The following is a 26,696-nucleotide window of genomic DNA, read 5'->3' as shown; positions in this document are numbered from 1 at the left end:
GTTAAGGAGTGTTTGACGGCCTCACTCCAAGACGGGATGACTATTACCCGGATCCAGGCCCACGCCCAAAATCTGGAGGAGCAGTATCAGACACGGAGAGAGGAGAGCTATCCAGATAGGGGTTCCAGAAAAAGAGGCAGATTTTCTAGGGGTAGGAGCGAGTATAGAGGGGGGCAGGCACAAGAGCAATCTGGGTATTCGGGCCAACCAGCGGCCAGTGCACCTCCTCGATTAGCGGAATGGGGATTTGACCGACCTACCAATTCAGGAACAGAACAAGGCTCTAAGGCTTCAAGACTCCAGTACAGAGCCGATTCTAGCAGGACGGGGCTTCCCCCACCACGATGTGCTCGGTGTGGCAAGCCACACTCTGGGCAGTGCTACCTAGACACCAGTGGTTGTTTTGCCTGTGGTCGGACTGACCATTTTGTACGTGATTGCCCACTAAAGGATGGAGGAGGCCAAACTCAGCCAGCCGGATCAGCGATCGGTTCGTCGTCGACCGTGCGCCCTCGTGGACAGACTTCTCAGGCTCCAGCAGGCCGCGGCCGAGGTAGGGGAGGAGCACCTAGTTCAGCCGGTCCTCCGCACCGCCTATATGCACTGACAGGACGACAGGACCCTGAGCCTTCCGCAGACGCGGCCACAGGTAATGTTTCAGTATTTTCTGTGATAGACGTGTGTTAATTAACTCAAATTTTATTTTTCCCTATACTGTCCTCTGTATTACTGAACACACTGAGAATTTGGACGAAAAATGGTCATACGCATAGGTAAAAAGGCGAATACGGGAAATTGCGAAGGTCAGAACCGTAAATGAAGGAAAAGACGTGTGACGCGGACGTTTCGAAAACTGCCGAGACCTCAACTTGTTCCATATTATGTGACATAAGTAGTACGGGGAAGCGGAAGTAAAAATATTGACGCCGAGATATCGGAATGCATTAAAGTTCCAAGGTTAAGCGTGCTCAGGTGGGAGTAATTCCATGATGGGTGACCCCCTGGGAAATATGCTGAAAATTTCATAAATGAGGAAACAAGAGACGAGTGTAAAATTAGGCAGCCCAGAGTAAGTTGGGGTGTGGAAAGTGGTTAGAAACCCCATACGAGCCATATAGGCTGAGACGGATGAAGCTGACAGAAAAAGAAAAGTCATGACAACAGAAAGCCTTGGGAATGAAGGAGAAAAGTACAGGTGTCGCAGGGTGGGACCAATATTGAGTCCACACTGTCTAAGGCAAGGAATTCCTAATATGGCGACATACAGTAACATGTATAGTGAAGGGATAGACGCAGCAGACTCCACGGAGGAAGGAGCACAACGGTAAAGATCGCTGAGGGCAACCTAAGCCTCTAAAATGGACGTGCTAAGCGACATGAAGTATCTACAAAGGAAACCTCCCCGAAATAATATGATACGCTATGAGGCCAGTTCAACATTCGAGGACGAATGTTTTAAAGGGGGGGAGGATGTTATATCCCGCGTTTTGTGAAATTGGATAATTCAAGGCAATCGCGGGAAGGCGGCAAGCAAGGCCACATTTTATCTTGTTTGGCACATGAGTTGCGTATGGAAAATTTAGAAGAGAAAATAGTGAGAAAGGTCAAGAGCAAAAAAGGGGATCCGAGGTATGACTCATGGAAATATGGAGAAACACGAAGGGCAAAATTGGAAGTTGGGCAAATTATTTTCAAGAATTACAAGGACTAGCCCAAAATATAATTGGGCTTAAATTTTTTAAAGCAAAAAAGAAGCCCAACCGGCCATGCCAAGCAAAAAATGGCCCAAGCCCAAATTTTCTTTTAATTAAACCATGTGGAAATAAATAAAAGGGTGATAAACACCTCATATTTTCATCTTTATCACATAGAAGGATCAAGAAGCTTGAAGAGAAGACCAACAAAGGGGGCATTTCGGCCATACAAAAATTTTCAAGAAAAAGTGACAAAAATTCCTTCAAAAATTATTTCTAACTAAGTAGGGGGTGCTTAACAAGATGGAGTGTTTATTGGAGCAAGAACAATACAAATACTTATAAGTTGGAAGTGTAGTCAAGTGAAGAAGTGGAGAAGAAGCAAGGTGAGAACTTATGCCCTTTTTTTTTTTCATGTTATGAATAATTATGCATGTTGTAGTATGCAAAGTGAGTGAAATTTGTGAAGAATAGGGAAGTGGGGGTGGAGGCCGTGAGGTGTGGTGCATGATTGTGTGTGTAGAAATTGTGTGTTAATCATTTTATCTAATGTTTAGTTATTATTGTTATGAATGCCATGTTGATGATGAAAGTTGAATGACTCTACTAAGGTTGAAGCCGTGTAGGTGTGCTTGATGTTAGGCCGTGTATAAGGCATGTATAATCGTGTGTATGTGTTGAATTGTGAAGGGATAAGGGGCAAGTTGAATTTAATATTTTAGTTGTTGTGTTGTAGATCATATATTGCAAATAAAGACTCAATAAGTTTGGTGAAGTATTGGTGATTGGAAGTTTGTGTAAGTTGGAAATAATGCTCTTGCATGGATAGTATGTAATGGTATTGGTATAATGTTGTTGGAATATATATATATATTTATGAAGTTGTTATTGTGCTCGTTGGAGTCGGAAGGTGTTGACGATAGTAGGAAATCGTTATAATGTACTTTGAATGGAATATGTGAATTACTAGTGTGGTTGTTGAATTATGTTAGTAGTTTGGCCGGGTTTGAATTCCCGGATTGTGCTTGATGAGAATTTGACTAAGTTAAATGTCGAGGATGATGTATTTACAGAGGAAGTGCTGCCGAAATTTCGGTAGCCAAGTACTCCCTTAGGATTTCAACACTAAGTATTCTAATAAGAAGTTTTGGTAAACTTGACCAATTTGCAGATTTTGACGAGATTGTGTTGTGAATTCGGAGTAGCAAAGGACGCGAAAAGAGGTATGTAAGGCTTCACCCTTCTTTCTATGGCATGTCTTAACTAAAAGAAGTCGGGTACGAGCCTCGGGGACACCCCTAATCCCCGGAATCCGCACTTAAAGTTTTCAACTTTTCGTTCAATTGAATTGAAGTAGAAAGTGTGCAAAATGATGAAATGACCTTCTAGACCCCTATAACTTGCCTAAGTGGGACCCGATCACCCCAATACTCATACAAGTAATGCTATGACACGTAATATGGGTAAATGGTATACGCTACCTCGTCCGGCCCGAGGTGGGCCCGTTGCTCTCGGATTTTCCTAGAGTCTTGGTTAACGTGCTTGAAGTGCATCCAAAGGGGGCCTTCGATCCCGATTCCGTCACCAAGCAATAAGTGCTATGACCACTCCAACGGGAGTGCCCCTATGATGATAATGATAATGACAATGTCGGGTAAGGGAATGTAGCTATGATAAGTACGACCAAAACGACCCTATGACTAAGCCAAGTACCTTATGTAAACATGAAAGCGATAAACTAATTTTTAAATCGTATTTATATTTTCTAGTTATAACTTTATTTTCTAAGATTCCAAAACCCATGACTGTCATCTAAAATGCCTACGATGTCAATTTTGGTTACCGTAACCCTATTCTCCGTTGATAGTCTCACTTTAGAATACTTGTTCCTTCAAGGTGAGACAAAGCTATCACTAACATTCCGTAAAGTAATCGGAGATCATCGACCTTATGTCACTCCGATGGATACATGAGTTTCCTTGGCTCTCTTGTGTGCCCATATGATATATGTATATAAAGCGGGTATACGTGTATGGATATGTATATATATATATACGATGTAGTAATTGTATATGAGACATGTATATGCGTAAAAGATAAGTAAATGTATATGTATGTGTATATGGGGAAAAAGGGAAGGGCCACTGTTATATCACCACCTGATTCAGCTGGATTCCATCCTGGACGCGGGATGCCCGGACGCGGGATATGGGATGAGCCGTACGCGGCGTCTGTATTTATATATATATATATATATATATATATATATATATATATATATATATATAATGTGTGATACATATGTGATGTACTATGTTGGGTCATCGTTGGGGAGGGGGTTGGGAGAGCCGATTGTACTCGGCGTCTGTAAATGTGAATGAAAGATACTGTTTACCGAATTGTACTGTTTTCTGTATACGTGAATAAGGGACACCGGGGGGTGGGTAGGGAGAGCCGATTGTATTCGGCGTCTGTAAATGTGAGCAAAAGATACCGTTACTGAACGTACTGTTTTATTTCTGTACACGAGGAAAAGTAATATGAAAATGTTGATTACTATGCCTATGACAAGAAACGTTTCAAGGATGAAAAGACAAATCTACATGACAGCCGGCCCGAAAAGGGGCCTCCCTATGTACAGGTTAAGTTCTTGCCTCGTTATACGCGCTATGACTCTGTGATATTATTATTGATCGTACTTTATGTTACTGCTTGAACTGTTTTCCATGCCTTACATACTCGGTACATTATTCGTACTGACGTCCCTTCTTGTGGACGCTGCGTTTCATGCCGCGCAGGTCAGCAGGTATACGGACCAGATCCCTAGTGCCCTATCAGCAGCATTCGACAGCGCTCCAGTTGTTCCGGAGCCTTATTTCATCGGTACTATTTTGTGTATGTATTTTCGGGCGCGACAGTACTCGGCCCTTTCTCTGTATAAATGTACTATGTCTAGAGGCTCGTAGACAGATATACACAGTCAGCTATGTACAGTTTAATGTATTTTATTCCGAATGGTCCGCGTTCTGGTGTAACGCGATATTAGAAAGTTTACTGCAAATGTTAATGTTTAGAAAAAAAAAATATATGGCACTGTTTATACAGGATAGCTAAGGGGTGCTCGGTACAAGTATCGGGTACTCGTCACGGCCCCTGGTCGGGTCGTGACAGAAGTGGTATCAGAGCAGTTCGGTCCTAGGGTTTGTCTACGAGCCGTGTCCAGTAGAGTCTTGTCTATGGGTGTGTAGCGCGCCATACTTATAGACAGGAGGCTACGGGGCATTTAGGAAATGTGACCTTCTTTGTATTCTGAAATCGTGCGATAGAGCTATGTTACCAGGCTTCCATGCTCCTTTTCTAAAACCGATGTTATGGTTTCAGTAATGCCGCCGAAGAGAAAGGCTACGACGGCCGAGAAAGCCAAGGGGGTGGCGGCCCACAGAGTTGAACAGGAGCTACACGAAGAAGAATCTCACAATGAAGCTCCCCCTCAGACTGTTCCTGCACCCCCTGCACCGGCAGAGCAGGGAAGAGCTCCAGCTCCAGCCCCCGCACCTCCAGTTCCACCGCCAGCAGCTCCGGGCCAGCAGATGGCAGAGGCCATCCAGTTATTGACCCAGCTAGTCGCCGCACAAGCTCAGCGGCAAGATGTGGACACAAGCGACAGGGCGGTAAGCGCAAGGGCCCGAGACTTTATTACCCTGAAGCCGCCAGAGTTCTATGGATCGAAGCCAGAGGAGGACCCGCAGGGTTTTATAGACGAGATGCTGAGGACTCTGAGGATCATACATGCTTCGGATACGGAGTCCGTAGAGTTGGCTTCATACAGGCTGCGGGATGTGGCAGTTCTGTGGTACGGTAACTGGATATCATCGAGGGGAGCAAATGCACCCCCTCCGGTTTGGCAGGAGTTCACTGAGGCTTTCCTACGACATTTCCTACCGCCAGAGGTTCGACGGGCTCGAGCCGATATGTTCTTGAACCTGAGACAGGGAAATATGAGCGTTCGGGAATACAGTCTTCGTTTCAACTCGCTAGCCAGGTATGCCCCCGCCCTGATAGCAGATAGGGGAGACCATGTGCACCGATTTGTAAGCGGGCTTGGGCCACATTTGGTTAAGGAGTGTTTGACGGCCTCACTCCAAGACGGGATGACTATTACCCGGATCCAGGCCCACGCCCAAAATCTGGAGGAGCAGTATCAGACACGGAGAGAGGAGAGCTATCCAGATAGGGGTTCCAGAAAAAGAGGCAGATTTTCTAGGGGTAGGAGCGAGTATAGAGGGGGGCAGGCACAAGAGCAATCTGGGTATTCGGGCCAACCAGCGGCCAGTGCACCTCCTCGATTAGCGGAATGGGGATTTGACCGACCTACCAATTCAGGAACAGGACAAGGCTCTAAGGCTTCAAGACTCCAGTACAGAGCCGATTCTAGCAGGACGGGGCTTCCCCCACCACGATGTGCTCGGTGTGGCAAGCCACACTCTGGGCAGTGCTACCTAGACACCAGTGGTTGTTTTGCCTGTGGTCGGACTGACCATTTTGTACGTGATTGCCCACTAAAGGATGGAGGAGGCCAAACTCAGCCAGCCGGATCAGCGATCGGTTCGTCGTCGACCGTGCGCCCTCGTGGACAGACTTCTCAGGCTCCAGCAGGCCGCGGCCGAGGTAGGGGAGGAGCACCTAGTTCAGCCGGTCCTCCGCACCGCCTATATGCACTGACAGGACGACAGGACCCTGAGCCTTCCGCAGACGCGGCCACAGGTAATGTTTCAGTATTTTCTGTGATAGACGTGTGTTAATTAACTCAAATTTTATTTTTCCCTATACTGTCCTCTGTATTACTGAACACACTGAGAATTTGGACGAAAAATGGTCATACGCATAGGTAAAAAGGCGAATACGGGAAATTGCGAAGGTCAGAACCGTAAATGAAGGAAAAGACGTGTGACGCGGACGTTTCGAAAACTGCCGAGACCTCAACTTGTTCCATATTATGTGACATAAGTAGTACGGGGAAGCGGAAGTAAAAATATTGACGCCGAGATATCGGAATGCATTAAAGTTCCAAGGTTAAGCGTGCTCAGGTGGGAGTAATTCCATGATGGGTGACCCCCTGGGAAATATGCTGAAAATTTCATAAATGAGGAAACAAGAGACGAGTGTAAAATTAGGCAGCCCAGAGTAAGTTGGGGTGTGGAAAGTGGTTAGCAACCCCATACGAGCCATATAGGCTGAGACGGATGAAGCTGACAGAAAAAGAAAAGTCATGACAATAGAAAGCCTTGGGAATGAAGGAGAAAAGTACAGGTGTCGCAGGGTGGGACCAATATTGAGTCCACACTGTCTAAGGCAAGGAATTCCTAATATGGCGACATACAGTAACATGTATAGTGAAGGGATAGACGCAGCAGACTCCACGGAGGAAGGAGCACAACGGTAACGATCGCTGAGGGCAACCTAAGCCTCTAAAATGGACGTGCTAAGCGACATGAAGTATCTACAAAGGAAACCTCCCCGAAATAATATGATACGCTATGAGGCCAGTTCAACATTCGAGGACGAATGTTTTAAAGGGGGGGAGGATGTTATATCCCGCGTTTTGTGAAATTGGATAATTCAAGGCAATCGCGGGAAGGCGGCAAGCAAGGCCACATTTTATCTTGTTTGGCACATGAGTTGCGTATGGAAAATTTAGAAGAGAAAATAGTGAGAAAGGTCAAGAGCAAAAAAGGGGATCTGAGGTATGACTCATGGAAATATGGAGAAACACGAAGGGCAAAATTGGAAGTTGGGCAAATTATTTTCAAGAATTACAAGGACTAGCCCAAAATATAATTGGGCTTAAATTTTTTAAAGCAAAAAAGAAGCCCAACCGGCCATGCCAAGCAAAAAATGGCCCAAGCCCAAATTTTCTTTTAATTAAACCATGTGGAAATAAATAAAAGGGTGATAAACACCTCATATTTTCATCTTTATCACATAGAAGGATCAAGAAGCTTGAAGAGAAGACCAACAAAGGGGGCATTTCGGCCATACAAAAATTTTCAAGAAAAAGTGACAAAAATTCCTTCAAAAATTATTTCTAACTAAGTAGGGGGTGCTTAACAAGATGGAGTGTTTATTGGAGCAAGAACAATACAAATACTTATAAGTTGGAAGTGTAGTCAAGTGAAGAAGTGGAGAAGAAGCAAGGTGAGAACTTATGCCCTTTTTTTTTTCATGTTATGAATAATTATGCATGTTGTAGTATGCAAAGTGAGTGAAATTTGTGAAGAATAGGGAAGTGGGGGTGGAGGCCGTGAGGTGTGGTGCATGATTGTGTGTGTAGAAATTGTGTGTTAATCATTTTATCTAATGTTTAGTTATTATTGTTATGAATGCCATGTTGATGATGAAAGTTGAATGACTCTACTAAGGTTGAAGCCCTGTAGGTGTGCTTGATGTTAGGCCGTGTATAAGGCATGTATAATCGTGTGTATGTGTTGAATTGTGAAGGGATAAGGGGCAAGTTGAATTTAATATTTTAGTTGTTGTGTTGTAGATCATATATTGCAAATAAAGACTCAATAAGTTTGGTGAAGTATTGGTGATTGGAAGTTTGTGTAAGTTGGAAATAATGCTCTTGAATGGATAGTATGTAATGGTATTGGTATAATGTTGTTGGAATATATATATATATTTATGAAGTTGTTATTGTGCTCGTTGGAGTCGGAAGGTGTTGACGATAGTAGGAAATCGTTATAATGTACTTTGAATGGAATATGTGAATTACTAGTGTGGTTGTTGAATTATGTTAGTAGTTTGGCCGGGTTTGAATTCCCGGATTGTGCTTGATGAGAATTTGACTAAGTTAAATGTCGAGGATGATGTATTTACAGAGGAAGTGCTGCCGAAATTTCGGTAGCCAAGTACTCCCATAGGATTTCAACACTAAGTATTCTAATAAGAAGTTTTGGTAAACTTGACCAATTTGCAGATTTTGACGAGATTGTGTCGTGAATTCGGAGTAGCAAAGGACGCGAAAAGAGGTATGTAAGGCTTCACCCTTCTTTCTATGGCATGTCTTAACTAAAAGAAGTCGGGTACGAGCCTCGGGGACACCCCTAATCCCCGGAATCCGCACTTAAAGTTTTCAACTTTTCGTTCAATTGAATTGAAGTAGAAAGTGTGCAAAATGATGAAATGACCTTCTAGACCCCTATAACCTGTCTAAGTGGGACCCGATCACCCCAAGACTCATACAAGTAATGCTATGACACGTAATATGGGTAAATGGTATACGCTACCTCGTCCGGCCCGAGGTGGGCCCGTTGCTCTCGGATTTTCCTAGAGTCTTGGTTAACGTGCTTGAAGTGCATCCAAAGGGGGCCTTCGATCCCGATTCCGTCACCAAGCAATAAGTGCTATGACCACTCCAACGGGAATGCCCCTATGATGATAATGATAATGACAATGTCGGGTAAGGGAATGTAGCTATGATAAGTACGACCAAAACGACCCTATGACTAAGCCAAGTACCTTATGTAAACATGAAAGAGATAAACTAATTTTTAAATCGTATTTATATTTTCTAGTTATAACTTTATTTTCTAAGATTCCAAAACCCATGACTGTCATCTAAAATGCCTACGATGTCAATTTTGGTTACCGTAACCCTATTCTCCGTTGATAGTCTCACTTTAGAATACTTGTTCCTTCAAGGTGAGACAAAGCTATCACTAACATTCCGTAAAGTAATCGGAGATCATCGACCTTATGTCACTCCGATGGATACATGAGTTTCCTTGGCTCTCTTGTGTGCCCATATGATATATGTATATAAAGCGGGTATACGTGTATGGATATGTATATATATATACGATGTAGTAATTGTATATGAGACATGTATATGCGTAAAAGATAAGTAAATGTATATGTATGTGTATATGGGGAAAAAGGGAAGGGCCACTGTTATATCACCACCTGATTCAGCTGGATTCCATCCTGGACGCGGGATGCCCGGACGCGGGATATGGGATGAGCCGTACGCGGCGTCTGTATTTATATATATATATATATATATATATATAATGTGTGATACATATGTGATGTACTATGTTGGGTCATCGTTGGGGAGGGGGTTGGGAGAGCCGATTGTACTCGGCGTCTGTAAATGTGAATGAAAGATACTGTTTACCGAATTGTACTGTTTTCTGTATACGTGAATAAGGGACACCGGGGGGTGGGTAGGGAGAGCCGATTGTATTCGGCGTCTGTAAATGTGAGCAAAAGATACCGTTACTGAACGTACTGTTTTATTTCTGTACACGAGGAAAAGTAATATGAAAATGTTGATTACTATGCCTATGACAAGAAACGTTTCAAGGATGAAAAGACAAATCTACATGACAGCCGGCCCGAAAAGGGGCCTCCCTATGTATAGGTTAAGTTCTTGCCTCGTTATACGCGCTATGACTCTGTGATATTATTATTGATCGTACTTTATGTTACTGCTTGAACTGTTTCCCATGCCTTACATACTCGGTACATTATTCGTACTGACGTCCCTTCTTGTGGACGCTGCGTTTCATGCCGCGCAGGTCAGCAGGTATACGAACCAGATCCCTAGTGCCCTATCAGCAGCATTCGACAGCGCTCCAGTTGTTCCGGAGCCTTATTTCATCGGTACTATTTTGTGTATGTATTTTCGGGCGCGACAGTACTCGGCCCTTTCTCTGTATAAATGTACTATGTCTAGAGGCTCGTAGACAGATATACACAGTCAGCTATGTACAGTTTAATGTATTTTATTCCGAATGGTCCGCGTTCTGGTGTAACGCGATATTAGAAAGTTTACTGCAAATGTTAATGTTTAGAAAAAAAAAATATATGGCACTGTTTATACAGGATAGCTAAGGGGTGCTCGGTACAAGTATCGGGTACTCGTCACGGCCCCTGGTCGGGTCGTGACAGTATGCTATGTAAATACTATGTATATGATATGACCATCTATATAATATGAATATGAGTCTGATAAGACTTAGTAAGGGCATGTATACGAATATGAACACAAGGTGGTATGGTTATTATTATGGGATACAAACGACGATGTATGCAAGTAAGCGACATGATGATGATATTACTGTCTCCCCTCCTATGCTATTTCATATGATATCAATTATGCTTCTATATTGATGTTGATCATGCTTTACATACTCAGTACATTCTTCGTACTGACGTCCTTTTGTTTATGGACGCTGCGTCATGCCCGTAGGTGCACAGGGAGACAGACTTGATCCGTAGCTGCTTATTCAGAGATTGCATAGCAGAGCTCCATTTCTTTCGGAGCCGTAGCTTTTGGGTACTTATTCTTTTGTGTATATAATTATGGGCATAGCGGGGTCCTGTCCCGCTCATATGATATGTCATACTCTTAGAGGCTCGTAGTCATGTGTATGTGGGTAGAGATGTTCGGCCATGTCGGCCCATGTTTTGTATATCTTTTGGTAGCCACGTCGACCTTGTACTTATGATGTGGCATAGATGCCTATGATATGTTAAATGATGATGGTAGTCTAATGGGATCAATATGATTAACGATAAGAAAAGCACGAATTGACTTATGGTTCACCTAGATGTTATGTTATGTACGATAAGGGGGTGCTCGGGTGGGGTAGCATCGGGTGCTCGTCGTGGCCCCCTAGCCAGGTCGTGACAGATATCTTTACACTTTTACTTGAAATTGGGAGCCCTGTGTGGCTATGATATGATACGATATATACGTATATATGTTGGCCTTGTGAGGCATTGTTGGTATTTCCTGCGTGCAGGTTTTTGGATAGTAAGAAATACAGAGGAAACTCTGCCAAAAATTTTTCTAGAAATAAAAAGAGAATGAGATATAGATTCGTAATATTCTTGAAAGGTCATGTCAACAGTAATGATAGGAGTCGACTAAGTGGTGAGTGTAGCTGACTTCGAGAAATAAGTTAACCATTGAATCGATGGTAATAGTAATTATGAGGTCGATATTAATATGGTGAAAAGGGAAATGCTAGGATAATTTGGAAGGGCTTGTGATACTAAGAGATGATTTAGAAAAGGCTGACAAATCTTAATAGCGTGTTACATTGAGATATCGACTGAATTGATAAGCAGGGATAAATTACAACGAGTTGTAGTTAGAAGGAGTAATGGTATGATTGAGATAAGAGTACGGAAGAGGAAGAATTGTGATGAATAGGAATGTATTGACGTGGCAGCTGGTGAGGTATTAAGGATAAGATTTACCCGAAAGGGTAAAAAGGTTAAGTATACCTACTCCACAGAGTGTAGTTAAACCATAGTAAGTATCGTGAATAAGGTTAAGACGTGCTACACTATAAGACTCATTGTAAACAGGATATAATGTGAATATAATAAGGATTGTTATAAAAATGAGCAAAGCCTAGCGAGGAAGTGACTAAAGGATATGACGTGGTCTATACGACTGAGGTATAAAGGAAAATGTGAAATGGAAAGGCAAGGTATAGAACGAATAAGAAAGACTCATAAAGTTCTTTTATAGGGAAAGTTCAGAATACAAATTATGTGATAACGGAAATGATAACGAGCACAAGAGAAGAAGGAGTTAATTGAAAGAAGGAAATAAGAAGAAAGCGAGATAACAGTGTAGTAATAGGTTATGATATAGCCGAGGACACGGGTAAAATAAGTGACGGGATTCTGAGAGACCAAACTATAGAAAAATGAGCCACGAGGTAGAATGAGTGTTAGAAAATGACTGAGATGGCAAGAACAAATAGGGATGAACAGAATACGTTTGAAGAATGAGAAAAGGGGTTATGTAGAAATAGTGTTTTCCGAAGGATACAGGAATAGCATGAAATTCCTCATGCACAGAATAAAAGATGGACATAGACTGGAGGAATGAAAGGAATACTAAAGAAAGCACCTAACATAGACGTAATTAATTGAGTACTAGTGCAGCATAAAAGGGAAATATAGAGCTGCGAACTTAAAGGTGCAGTACGACGACAAAGTGGTAAGATAAGACAATTATTAAGACGAATTTGATATGATTTTGAGTAAGTTAGAAGTCAGTGTTGGGTATACCACAAGGGTAAAAGAGCATAAGGCATAAAAGGGGTACCGCGTGTATATGACTTCACCTCCGAAATAGTGAAATCCTTAAAGCATAAGGACTGTAAGCCTGAGGAACAAAAGAGGTATTGTGAATTTATTAGAGGAAATAGACATTATAGGTTGGGGTAAAGATAATGTTACAAGAGAACCCTGGATACTTATCATCAGAATATAAGTGCTACCTGATTGAGAATTGGGACGACTACAAGTGCTAATTAATAGTTGATTGGAGTGAACAGAATGTAGCCTTGGGTGAGTTACTACATTGGTTGCATTACTCGAGTACAGATTATCAGACGAGATTTTATACTATATATGAAAAGGTTCTCGCGGCTTCATGATTTGTTAAAGTTTTTTACGTGGATAATCAAAGTTATACATTATAAAGAAGAGACATAGATATTGTACAGTATACCAAGTGAGTTAAAAAAAAAGATCAGGTGAATTTGAGATTAGGAATAGGGCCATAGAACAGAATATAAAATGGTATAAGTACACCCTTAAGGGGGGAAGCGGATAAAAGAAATGCAAGTATAAGATGGAAACAATTGACACTACAATATATTTGATATGGATACTTAAATTTCAGGTGAGATCCCTTGCTGAAACAAGTTAATAAGATCTGAAAGCCAGCAATCAACGGATAGAATTCAGGATGGTATTTGAGACAGTGCTGAGAATTATTTGTAAAGATCTTGGATAATATGACATTAGAAAGTGGATGTTTATAAAAAGGAAGAATACGACAAGAAAATGGTAACGAGTAACTTAAGACATATTATAAAGGATAGCAATGTTATACTGGATTAGAGGTTAAGACGTTGGCAATGGGGTTGTTTGCTAATGATACTGTAACTTATAAGTAGCAAAGGAGAAGGGATAGGAAATCTCCTATAGTAGGATATGAGAAAGGAAGGAAAAGGAATATGACAAGATAGACAGCAAGTGAGTTGTAATACAAATAAGATAGGTAAAGCAGAATGAACCAGGAGAAGGAAAGACTATGACTAAGATTGGGTGTACTTTGTACAAGTTGTACAAGAATAGTTATGCGATCTACACATATTTGTATGTTAAGAATGAGACCAAGTGAGTACTTGATAAGAAGAGTAAGGATTCAGTAATAACAATGTGGTTACGATATTTTGGATGCATTAGGGAAAGGTGTAAAGATGGTTTAAGCCAAATTTATTATATCCCGTAATTTTGCACATTTGGATAAATCGAAATAATTGTGGCTAGTAAGAGATAGGGAAATATTTTGATTTTACTTAATAAATAAGTTGTTCATGGAAAAATATTGATGCGGAAATATGGAGGAAGGCTAAGGGAAAATTTGGAAATTTGGAAAATAGTTTTCACGAGTTACAAAAATTTGTCATGAAATAATGGGCTTGAAATAAAAAGAAGAAAAAAAAAATTAGGCTTGAAAATGGCCAAGAGGTGGCCGGCCATAGGGGCATGGCCCAAGCCCATGTGAAAAATTAAATGGACCAAATAAAAGTAGAGGACCACTACTTATTCTTCCATTTTAGAACTTTCAAGAGAAGAGAGATTGAGAGCACAAAAAGAAAGAGCCATTCGGCCGGAAACAAAAAAAGGAAAAAAAATTTGGAAGCCTTCCATCTTTGATCCAAAAATTCATCTCTTCTTGAATTCTTACTAATTTCAAGACCCTCTTCAACATGGTATAAATATTAGAGCAATAAAACTACTTTTGTGACAAGTGCAAAAATTCTATTCAAGTGGAAAATTGAGGAAAAAGGTAAGAATTCCTCTTCTTTTATATATTATAGAAGGTTTATGTATGTTGTAGTAAGTAGAATTGAATGAAAATCATGGAAGTGTTATGTGTTGTGTGTGGGCCGTGTGGGTGTGTTGTGTGTGTGTGGCCGTGTAGTGTTAATTGGTGGAGGAAGGATGAATTAATTTTATTTAGCATGTTAGTTGTGTTGTTGTGGCCTTTATGATGTAAATGAAAGACTAATGGTTCAAGTTGGCATGGAAATTGGTTGTAGGTTGTTGTAGGAAATTATGTGATTTTAATATGGTTTTTATGTAATTGTGGAAATAGAGTTGCTAAAGTGTGAATTGTTGTTGTTGTTGATGAATTTGAAAGAAGAAAATGCGACGTTGTAGTTTTGTTGCAATTGTGGGGATTTCGGGTGGAGTATGGTGTTGGTGGAATTGTTTGAATATTGTATAGATTGTTTGAAATGTTCTTGAATTGTGTTTGAATGATCTCGGATTAGAAATGAATATGTGAGAGTTGATATTGGCTCGAATGTACGTAGTTGAATTGAATGTGATAAGCTACGTAGAGGAGAAGGTTGAATATGTGAGAGTTGATATTGGCTTGAATGTACGTAGTTGAATTGAATGTGATAAGCTACATAGAGGAGAAGGTTACTAATGTTAGAATGCAATTTAAATTGATTCTTGATATTATTAGTATGGTTGTTGGTATTGTTGGTATGGTTGTTGATGAATTTGGCCGAGTTAAATTCTCGGGGATGTTGAATTTACAGGGGAGATGCTGCCGAAATTTCTGTAGACAAGTACTAGTTAGAATGGGATTTTTAAGTACTTGTAACTAATGTTTGGTAATTGATAACGTTATTGTAGATATTGGGGAGCCCGAGACATGAGTCGGGATTTGGTTAGCGAGCGATCGAGGTATGTAAAGCCTACCTTTCCTTCTTTTGGCATGACCTTATGAAATGAACAAATAACGTACATGTATGCCTCTAAAGAAAATCCTATTCTTAGAGCCACTAGGATGGCTAACATTTTTTACTTCCATAAGCTATTCCATATGGCTTGATACGTATTTTATGATGTTCGAAGATTCTAGTTGTTATGTTTCCGAATGTTGTTCGAAAGAAAATCGAGATGACAAAAGTCTTTGATGAATACTTTGATACGTAAATATGGTCCTAAAGTCTCCATTTGATTTGATCCATAATGTTATTCGAAAGTTACCTAATATGAATGATACTTGAATTTCCAAATATGGCTTATGAAATGTTTTTAGAAGGTTCTATACTTCGAAAGCTCGTAACTTTCGTATACTAACTCCGATTGACTCGATACTTGTTTCTGAGCTTTCTGATATCGGTATGTATATTTATTCATCGAGTCTTGGAATCTATTTACTTATATCCATATGGTTTTCTCACTACTCCGCTCGTGCATACTACTACTATATCGTTCGCCGGGTCTCGGGCCGGTTTTGTCTTCGTGCGCACTATGTTATATTCGGCAGTATGATGTGTTACGGTTCCCGAGACCCTCGCTATAGGGCCGGATAGCGCTTATATACGGAGTTATGATGTGTTATGGCATACGATGTGTTATGATGTTGTGATATGTTATGATGATACGATATGTTCGGGGATTGTACGGAGATTTGAAACCTTCTGGAGTATGATGTTTTGTGGCGCCAGCGTCAGAGTGGCGACCACGTTCCTGAGCCCTATGCATGATTTTTATTTGCATTATTTATGTTTTCAGCACAGGTTTTGATATACTAATTCTGTATCCATTTTCCGTACTTCTCACTTCAGTTATGATTCGGATTACTGTATTTCATGCTTTACATAGTCAGTACATATTTCCTACTGACCCCCTTTCTTCGGGGGCTGCGTTTCATGCCCGCAGGTACAGACGTTCGTTCTGGTGACCTGCCAGTGTAGGATCCTTATTCTGCTATTTGGAGTACTCCTTTGATCCGGAGCTCATATTTTTGGTACATATCTTTTGTTATACCTATTTCTGTATATATGTATATATGACTATTCGGGGTACGGCGGGGCCATGTCCCGTCATATGTTTCTGTTATAGTTTGTAGAGGCCTGTAGACATATATGTGGGTCATGGGTCGTGTTTGTTCGGTTATGTCTGTGACTTGTGCCTTAAGCGGTCCTGTTTGCTATTATGGTCAAAACGGCCCATATGTTCGTATATGTATGTATATTCGGGCGATGTGTATTCCGCCAGCCTGCCGCCTTTTGTATGATATTTCTGTCATAGGTGACCGCTTAAGATGATGTCTGTTCTTAGTATATGTGCAAATTAACGTATGCTAAATTTGAATAAGTCTTTGATATGTCGATTTGATAAGCGAATGGGTTTGGGTGTCCAAATAGGACACTAGTCACGGCCCACGGGGCTGGGTCGTGACAAAAGTGGTATCAGAGCGGTTTGTCCTCGGAATGTCTACAGGTCGTGTCTAGTAGAGTCTTGTTTATCGGTGTGTTGTGCACCACATCTTTGGATCTTAGATCGTGCGATAGAGCTGTGTTGTTAGGATAATTTCTTTCTGACCGATTGTTATGTTTACAGTGATGCCTCCGAAGAAGATGACGGCGGCCCAGAAGAGCAAAGCAGTGGCAGGAGAGACCAGCCAGATACAGAGAGTCACTCGGGCTCGTGCTCAGACTATGCCCGATATTGCACCCCAGTCAGCGGGTTCTGCTACACCCCCACCATTAGAGAAGCCTGGAGCAGCAGCCGCTGCCACTATGGATCAGGGGGCGGCCCCACCATTAGCTCCGGTGGCCCCAGTGCCCGAGCCTCCAGCTCCCCAGCTAGGGGCGGAGGACAGGGCGATGAGGGATGCTATGCAGTTATTGACGAGATTGGTAGCAGGACAGGCTCGCAGACGCGGTCTAGGAGGTGATGATGTGGACAGACGTGACAGTTTGAGGGTCCGTGATTTCTTGACCTGTAATCCCCCAGAGTTCTACGGGTCTAAGCCTTAGGAGGACCCCCAGGATTTCATTTAACAGATGCAGCGCACACTGAGACTAGTCAGGGCTTCTGAGACTGAGTCTGTCGAGCTGGCTTCACACAGATTGCGAGATGTAGCGATTAATTGGTACGAGTCTTGGGAGCAGTCCAGAGGCGAGGACGCTCCTCCAGCTGTGTGGGATGAGTTCACAACAGCTTTTCTCAGCCACTTTTTGCCTCCAGAGTTGCGGCGGGCGAGAGTTGACAGATTTTTACAGCTGAGGCAGAGAGGCAGGAGTGTCCGAGAGTACAGCTTAGAGTTTGATTCTCTGGCCAGATATGCGCCCGCCATTGTAGCTGATATGGCCGACAGGATGCACCGGTACGTGATGGGTTTGGATCATTACTTGGTTGATAGTTGTATGGCGATGGCATTGCAGACTGGTATGGACATTTCCTGGTTACAGGCATATGTGCAAGGAATGGAGGACCGGCACAGGGGGCGTCAGCCCGATAGAGACCGTGACAGGAGGCAGCCCAAGAGGGCTAGGTCAGCCAGTTATTCCGGGGAGTCTCGAGGCGGGCAGCCTCAGCAGCAGTATAGCAGATATCCTCCTCAGTCAGGCCGGAGTGCACATTCACAGTCTACAGGCAGACGATTTGATGGTGCAGGGCACTCAGGAGCAGGCCAGAGTTCCAGAGCCTCAGGTTCGCAGGTGAGCAGAGGTTCCAGCCAGGCGAGGCCACCTATGCCTCGATGTTCTTATTGTGGGAGGTCTCACCCAGGAGAGTGTTATCGAGCTATGGGTGCCTGTTTTTCTTGTGGCCGCCAGGGCCATATTATGAGAGATTGTCCGTTGGTGGGTGGTTCTGGTGGTGCAGCTCAGCCGGCGGGATCAGATGCTGGTTCATCTTCCACTTCTGTTGCTATGCGCCCTATGGGGCGGGGTACGACAGCACCAGCAGGCCGCGACAAAGGCTGTGGCGGGATTTCTGATTCTAGCCATCCTTCGAACCGCATATATGCCTTGGCTAGCCGACAGGATCAGGAGGCGTCGCCAAACGTAGTCACAGGTACATTATTGGTTTTCTCTCGAGCTGTATATGCATTGATCGACCCAGGTTCTACTTTATCATATATTTCTCCCCTCGTCGCTAGTAAAATTGGGATAACACCTGAACCTATAGAGCCGTTCGAGGTAGCTACGCCTGTCGGGGGTTTTATTATAGCGAGGCAGATATATAAGGATTGTTCTGTGATTATATGTGGCCGTTGCACTAAGGCCGATTTGGTAGAATTAGATATGATGGAATTTGATGTTATCATGGGCATGGATTGGTTAGCCTCTAGTTATGCTAATGTTGACTGTCAGAAAAAGGTAGTTCGTTTCCAGTTTCCAGGGGAACCAGTTATAGAATGGGCAGGAAATACAACATCGCCGAGAGGTAACTTTATTTCATACCTCAAGGCCAGGAAGATGATTCAGAAAGGGTATATTTATCATCTAGTTCGTGTGTATGATATTAAAGCAGAAACACCTACTCTCCAGTCAGTTCCGGTTGTTAATGAATTTCCAGAGGTATTTCCGGATGAGCTTCCAGGTCTTCCACCTGAACGGGAGATCGAGTTCACAATAGATGTGCTGCCAGATACTCAGCCTATATCTATTCCTCCTTACAGAATGGCACCTGCAGAATTGAAAGAATTGAAAGAGCAGCTGAAAGATCTATTAGAAAAAGGCTTCATCAGACCCAGTACGTTACCCTGGGGAGCACCGGTATTGTTTGTAAGAAAGAAAGACGGTTCGCTGCGGATGTGCATTGATTACAGATAGCTGAATAAGGTGACTATAAAGAATAAATATCCCCTCCCCCGGATTGATGATTTATTTGACCAGTTGCAGGGTACTAAATATTTTTCGAAGATAGACTTGCGCTCGGGTTACCATCAGGTGCGGGTACGAGAGGCAGATATTCCAAAGACTGCTTTCAAGACCCGATACGGGCATTATGAGTTTAGAGTGATGTCTTTTGGGCTGACCAACGCCCCAGCAGTGTTTATGGATTTGATGAATCGGGTATTCATGCCGTTTCTAAACATGTTCGTGATTGTGTTTATTGACGATATTCTGGTTTATTCACGATCAGCAGAGGAGCATTCAGATCATCTGAGGACAGTACTTGGCACACTTCGACAACAGAAATTATATGCTAAGTTCTCCAAATGTGAATTCTGATTGACTTCAGTGGCATTTTTGGGGCATGTCGTCGGAGCAGATGGTATTTGGGTTGATACACAGAAGATCGAGGTTGTACAGAATTGGCCTAGGCCTACGACACCGACTGAGGTACGCAGTTTTCTGGGATTAGCAGGGTATTATAGGAGGTTTGTGGAGAATTTTGCTTCTATTGCAGCACCATTAAGGAAACTAACTCAGAAGGCAGCAAAATTTCAGTGGACCGATGCTTGTGAACGCAGCTTCCAGTTGCTGAAGGAAAAGTTGATTACAGCTCCGGTTCTAACTCTTCCCGAGGGGCCAGATGGGTATGTTATTTATTGTGATGCTTCCGGTATTGGGATAGGTTGTGTACTAATGCAGCATGGTCGAGTTATAGCTTATGCTTCCCGGCAGCTCAGACCGCACGAGAGAAATTATCCTACTCATGATCTGGAACTAGCCGCGGTAACTCATGCTTTGAAGATATGGCGACATTACTTATATGGAGTTCATGTTGATATCTATACGGATCATAAAAGCCTTCAGTATATTTTTAAGCAAAAGGAGTTGAATTTGCGGCAGAGGAGATGGCTCGAGTTATTGAAAGATTTTTAAGCAAGTCTATGGGCAGTTTGACCGACGTGCAGCCAGAAAGGAAAGAATTAGTTCGTGAGATTCATCAGCTAGCCAGTCTTGGAGTCCGTTTGGCCGATTCTGGAAATATTGGGGTTTCTGTCCGAGAAGTTGCTGAATCGTCTATCATGGAAGAAGTAAAATGACGCCAATACGAGGATCCTATTCTGGTACAGTACAGAGATGCGACCCTAGATAAGGAAAAGACCCAGTTTGAAATTTCACCTGACGGGGTATTACTATATGGAGGCAGGTTATGTGTACCTGATGTTGCAGGGCTACGGCGGCAGATTATAGGAGAGGCACATTATGCTCGGTATTCTGTTCATCCTGGATCCACAAAAATGTACCATGATCTCAGATGCTTATATTGGTGGGATGGTATGAAAAGAGACATTGCAGAGTTTCGTTGCCCAGTGCCCAAATTGCCAACAGGTTAAGATCGAGCATCAGAAACCTAGAGGATTGCTACAGGAAATGGAAATTCCAGCTTGGAAATGGGAAATAATTAATATGGATTTCATTACAGGTTTACCGCGCACTCCGCGAAGGTATGATTCTATATGGGTTATTATTGACAGGCTGACAAAATCAGCCCATTTTCTTCCGGTCAGGACCACTTATTCGGCTGAGGATTATGCCCAGTTGTATATTAAAGAGATAGTAAGGCTTCACGGAGTTCCTACATCTATTATATCCGACAGAGGTGCACAGTTTACAGCTAACTTCTGGAGATCGTTTCAGGACAGATTAGGGACCCAGGTGAGTCTTAGTACAACATTCCATCCTCAGTCTGACGGGCAGGCCGAGCGTACTATTCAGACGCTGGAAGATATGCTACGGGCCTGTGTTATTGATTTCAGAGGTAGTTGGGATGATCATTTGCCCCTTATTGAATTTTCTTATAATAATAGCTATCATTCTAGCATCCAGATGGCACCGTATGAAGCCTTATATGGTAGAAAATGCAGGTCTCCGATTGGTTGGTTCGATGTGGGTGAAACTAAATTGATTGGTCCAGATATGATCCAGCAAGCAGTCGATAAGGTGAAACTAATTCGGGAGCGGTTATTAGCAGCCCAGAGTCGACAGAAATCATATGCAGATAAACAACGTCGACCATTAGAGTTCCAGATTGGTGACTGGGTATTCCTGAAAGTGTCGCATATGAAGGGTGTAATGAGATTCGGCAGAAAAGGAAAGCTCAGTCCGAGATATATTGGGCCTTATCAGGTTTTTCGAAAGATAGGCAAGGTCGCTTACGAGTTAGACTTACCATCCGATCTGGAAGCAGTACATCCGGTATTTCATGTATCGATGCTCCGTAAGTGTATTGGTGATCCTTCTAGAATATTTCCCACAGAAGATATCCAGGTAACAGAGGAGCGGTCCTACGAAGAACAGCCTGTAGCCATTTTGGATCGTCAGGTGAGGAGACTGCGCACCAAAGATGTGCCTTCTGTTAAGGTCTTGTGGCGAAACAATAACCGAGAAGAAATGACCTGGGAAGCGGAGGACGAGATGAAGAAGAAGAATCTTCACTTGTTTCCTATGCCTACAGGTAATCTAAATTCCTTAATTAGTTATATTGATTGGTGAATGATTTATATGTGTTGTCCATAAAAAGAAACTTCCCCGAAATGCTTGTAAGACCCTATAAGACTAGTTTAACATTCGAGGACGAATGTTCTAAAGGGGGGGAGGATGTTATATCCCGTAATTTTGCACATTTGGATAAATCGAAATAATTGTGGCTAGTAAGAGATAGGGCAATATTTTGATTTTACTTAATATATAAGTTGTTCATGGAAAAATATTGATGCGAAATATGGAGGAAGGCTAAGGGCAAAATTGGAAATTTGGAAAATAGTTTTCATGAGTTACAAAAATTTGTCATGAAATAATGGGCTTGAAATAAAAAGAAGAAAAAAAAAATTTAGGCTTGAAAATGGCCAAGAGGTGGCCGGCCATAGGGGCATGGCCCAAGCCCATGTGAAAAATTAAATGGACCAAATAAAAGGAGAGGACCACTACTTATTCTTCCATTTTAGAACTTTCAAGAGAAGAGAGATCGAGAGCACACAAAGAAAGAGCCATTCGGCCGGAAACAAAAAAAGGAAAAAAAATTTGGAAGCCTTCCATCTTTGATCCAAAAATTCATCTCTTCTTGAATTCTTACTAATTTCAAGACCCTCTTCAACATGGTATAAATATTAGAGCAATAAAACTACTTTTGTGACAAGTGCAAAAATTCTATTCAAGTGGAAAATTGAGGAAAAAGGTAAGAATTCCTCTTCTTTTATATATTATAGAAGGTTTATGTATGTTGTAGTAAGTAGAATTGAATGAAAATCATGGAAGTGTTATGTGTTGTGTGTGGGCCGTGTGGGTGTGTTGTGTGTGTGTGGCCGTGTAGTGTTAATTGGTGGAGGAAGGATGAATTAATTTTATTTAGCATGTTAGTTGTGTTGTTGTGGCCTTTATGATGTAAATGAAAGACTAATGGTTGAAGTTGGCATGGAAATTGGTTGTAGGTTGTTGTAGGAAATAATGTGGTTTTAATATGGTTTTCATGTAATTGTGGAAATGGAGTTGCTAAAGTGTGAATTGTTGTTGTTGTTGATGAATTTGAAAGAAGAAAATGCGACGTTGTAGTTTTGTTGCAATTGTGGGGATTTCGGGTGGAGTATGGTGTTGGTGGAATTGTTTGAATATTGTATAGATTGTTTGAAATGTGTTTGAATGATCTCGGATTAGAAATGAATATGTGAGCGTTGATATTGGCTTGAATGTACGTAGTTGAATTGAATGTGATAAGCTACGTAGAGGAGAAGGTTACTAATGTTAGAATGCAATTTAAATTGATTCTTGATATTATTAGTATGGTTGTTGGTATTGTTGGTATGGTTGTTGATGAATTTGGCCGAGTTAAATTCTCGGGGATGTTGAATTTACAGGGGAGATGCTGCCGAAATATCTGTAGACAAGTACTAGTTAGAATTGGATTTTTAAGTACTTGTAGCTAATGTTTGGTAATTGATAACGTTATTGTAGATATTGGGGAGCCCGAGACATGAGTCGGGATTTGGTTAGCGAGCGATCGAGGTAGGTAAAGCCTACCTTTCCTTCTTTTGGCATGACCTTATGAAATGAACAAATAACGTACATGTATGCCTCTAAAGAAAATCCTATTCTTAGAGCCACTAGGATGGCTAACATCTTTGACTTCCATAAGCTATTCCATATGGCTTGATACGTATTTTATGATGTTCGAAGATTCTAGTTGTTATGTTTCTGAATGTTGTTCGAAAGAAAATCGAGATGACTAAAGTCTTTGATGAATACTTTGATACGTAAATATGGTCCTAAAGTATCCATTTGATTTGATCCATAATGTTATTCGAAAGTTACCTAATATGATGATACTTGAATTTCCAAATATGGCTTATGAAATGTTTTTAGAAGGTTCTGTACTTCAAAAGCTCGTAACTTTCGTATACTAACTCCGATTGACTCGATACTTGTTTCTGAGCTTTCTGATATCGGTATGTATATTTATTCATCGAGTCTTGGAATCTATTTACTTATATGCATATGGTTTTCTCACTACTCTGCTCGTGCATACTACTACTATATCATTCGCCGGGTCCCGGGCCGGTTTTGTCTGCGTGCGCACTATGTTATATTCGGCAGTATGATGTGTTACGGTTCCCGAGAACCTCGCCATAGGGCCGGATACCGCTTATATACGGAGTTATGATGTGTTATGGAATACGATGTGTTATGATGTTGTGATATGTTATGATGATACGATATGTTCGGGGATTGTACGGAGATTTGAAACCTTCTGGAGTATGATGTCTTGTGGCGCCAGCGTCGGAGTGGCGACCACATTCCTGAGCCCTGTGCATGATTTTTATTTGCATTATTTATGTTTTCAGCACAGGTTTTGATATACTAATTCTGTATCCATTTTCCATACTTCTCACTTCAGCTATGATTCGGATTATTGTATCTCATGCTTTACATACTCAGTACATATTTCGTACTGACCCCCTTTCTTCGGGGGCTGTGTTTCATGCCCGCAGGTACAGACGTTCGTTCTGGTGACCCGCCAGTGTAGGATCCTTATTCTGCTATTTGGAGTACTCCTTTGATCCGGAGCTCATATTTTTGGTACATATCTTTTGTTATACCTATTTCTGTGTATATGTATATATGACTATTCGGGGTACGGCGGGGCCCTGTCCCGTCATATGTTTCTGTTATGGTTTGTAGAGACCTGTAGACATATATGTGGGTCATGGGTCGTGTTTGTTCGGTTATGTCTGTGACTTGTGCCTTAAGCGGTCCTGTTTGCTATTATGGTCAAAACGGCCCATATGTTCGTATATGTGTGTATATTCGGGCGATGTGTATTCCGCCAGCCTGCCGGCTTTTGTATGATATTTCTGTCACAGGTGACCGCTTAAGATGATGTCTGTTCTCAGTATCTGTGCAAATTAACGTATGCTAAATTTGAATAAGTCTTTGATATGTCGATTTGGTAAGCGAATGGATTTGGGTGTCCAAATAGGACACTAGTCACGGCCCACGGGGCTGGGTCGTGACAAAACTACCGAGATAGAATTAATACTAAGGGCAAATAGGACATGGCCATGGTTGAGCCGAAGATTTATCCCGATACCGATTGTAAGATAAGAGAGGAGAAGGCAAAGTAAAGCATGAAGACTACTGAGACGATGCTAAGATATCTTTTGGGCTCATTTAAGCACTTACGCATATTCTGATGCGTGATATGAGGACTAAGAGCAAATCTGAGTAAAGAGGAAATAGAAGAGTTTGAATTAAAGATAAGGAAACGACACGAGATAATATGCCTAAAGTATTATAAGTTGGATTAAGGGAAATGGTTTAAGCAAGACGATCAGAACAAGCAAGTTACTGGATGACAGTGGATTTATATGAAAAATCAAAAATTCTTTCAGAATTATACCAGTAAATGATAGCCAGATCACAGAGCAGCTATGTAAAGTCATTATATGAGGGAACTCCAGCGCTACTTGATAGTTAACTCTAAAGATTGAGATTAAGAGCTAGAAGCAAAGTGACAGTTAAAAACTTTTAAAAAGAAAGTCGAAAAGTGACACATGATGCTGAAGATTTATTGACATAACTGACCGAAACCCAAAAATAATTTCAACTTTTTCACGGCAAAAATGGCCTCTCCGGCCACTGGACAGCCGCCTATAATGGCTGTCCAGGCTAACACAACAACACCTGCACAACCAAATCACCTTTTACCAAACCAAACGTATGCAACAGCCCTAAATCCTGCTATTTCTACTACTACGTACAACCCTACTTTACCCATGAAAAATATTACATATTTGCATGGAGAGCCCATGGTCGTTTGGGAGGAAGAGGAGATTGATCACATGATTATTAAAGAAAAATTACAATATACAGTCGTGGGGAAATTCTCATATGGCTGGCCTGACGTGAAACAATTGAGAACATTAATTCCAAAACAATGTGGATTGAAAGGAGAAGCTATTATCGGATTGTTGAGCAATAGATATGTACTAATACGTGCTTCTTCTTTGGAAGATTATGTGACATTATTGTCTAAGCCTGCATATTACATTATGCATAAAAATTGTTCATATCCCATGCACATCTTCAAATGGGATCCATGGTTTGATCCAGAGGAGGAAACGAAGATAGAAATTGCATGGATATCATTCCCATCATTACCTCCTAATTATTTTGTGAAAGAAGCAGTTTTTTCACTTGCTTCTGCAGTTGGAAAGCCATTACAAGTTGATATGGCCACAGCCAATAAAACCAGGCCTAGCTGTGCGAGAGTGAAGGTAGAGGTTGACTTGCTTGGAGAATTCCCAAATAGAATTAATATAAGAATGAAGAAGAAGAGTACTGGGGAGATTGTGGATAAATGGATAAAGATTAACTATGATTATGTTCCTAAGTACTGCAAAAACTGCAAACTTCAAGGACATAATGAACAAGACTGCTATGTCATACATCCAGAATTGTATCCCAAGGAAGAAGAACAATGCTCAGACAAAGAACAGGAGGTCAACAGTAAGGTAGATCAAAGGAAGAATAAGGAGCAAAAGAACACAAAGAATAGCAGACTTGACATTAAGGAGTACAAAGGGACCAATCTTGGCATAATGAAAAGAAAAGAAATAGCAGATAAGGTGCAGCCTGCAGAGGGCAATGATGATGATGGATTCAAGGAGAAGAAAGGAAAACAAAGGAATAACAG

Source organism: Lycium barbarum, chromosome 1 (genome assembly GCF_019175385.1).
Source record: "Lycium barbarum isolate Lr01 chromosome 1, ASM1917538v2, whole genome shotgun sequence".
Classification (NCBI taxonomy): domain Eukaryota; kingdom Viridiplantae; phylum Streptophyta; class Magnoliopsida; order Solanales; family Solanaceae; genus Lycium; species Lycium barbarum.
Note: the sequence above shows the minus strand (reverse complement) of the source record.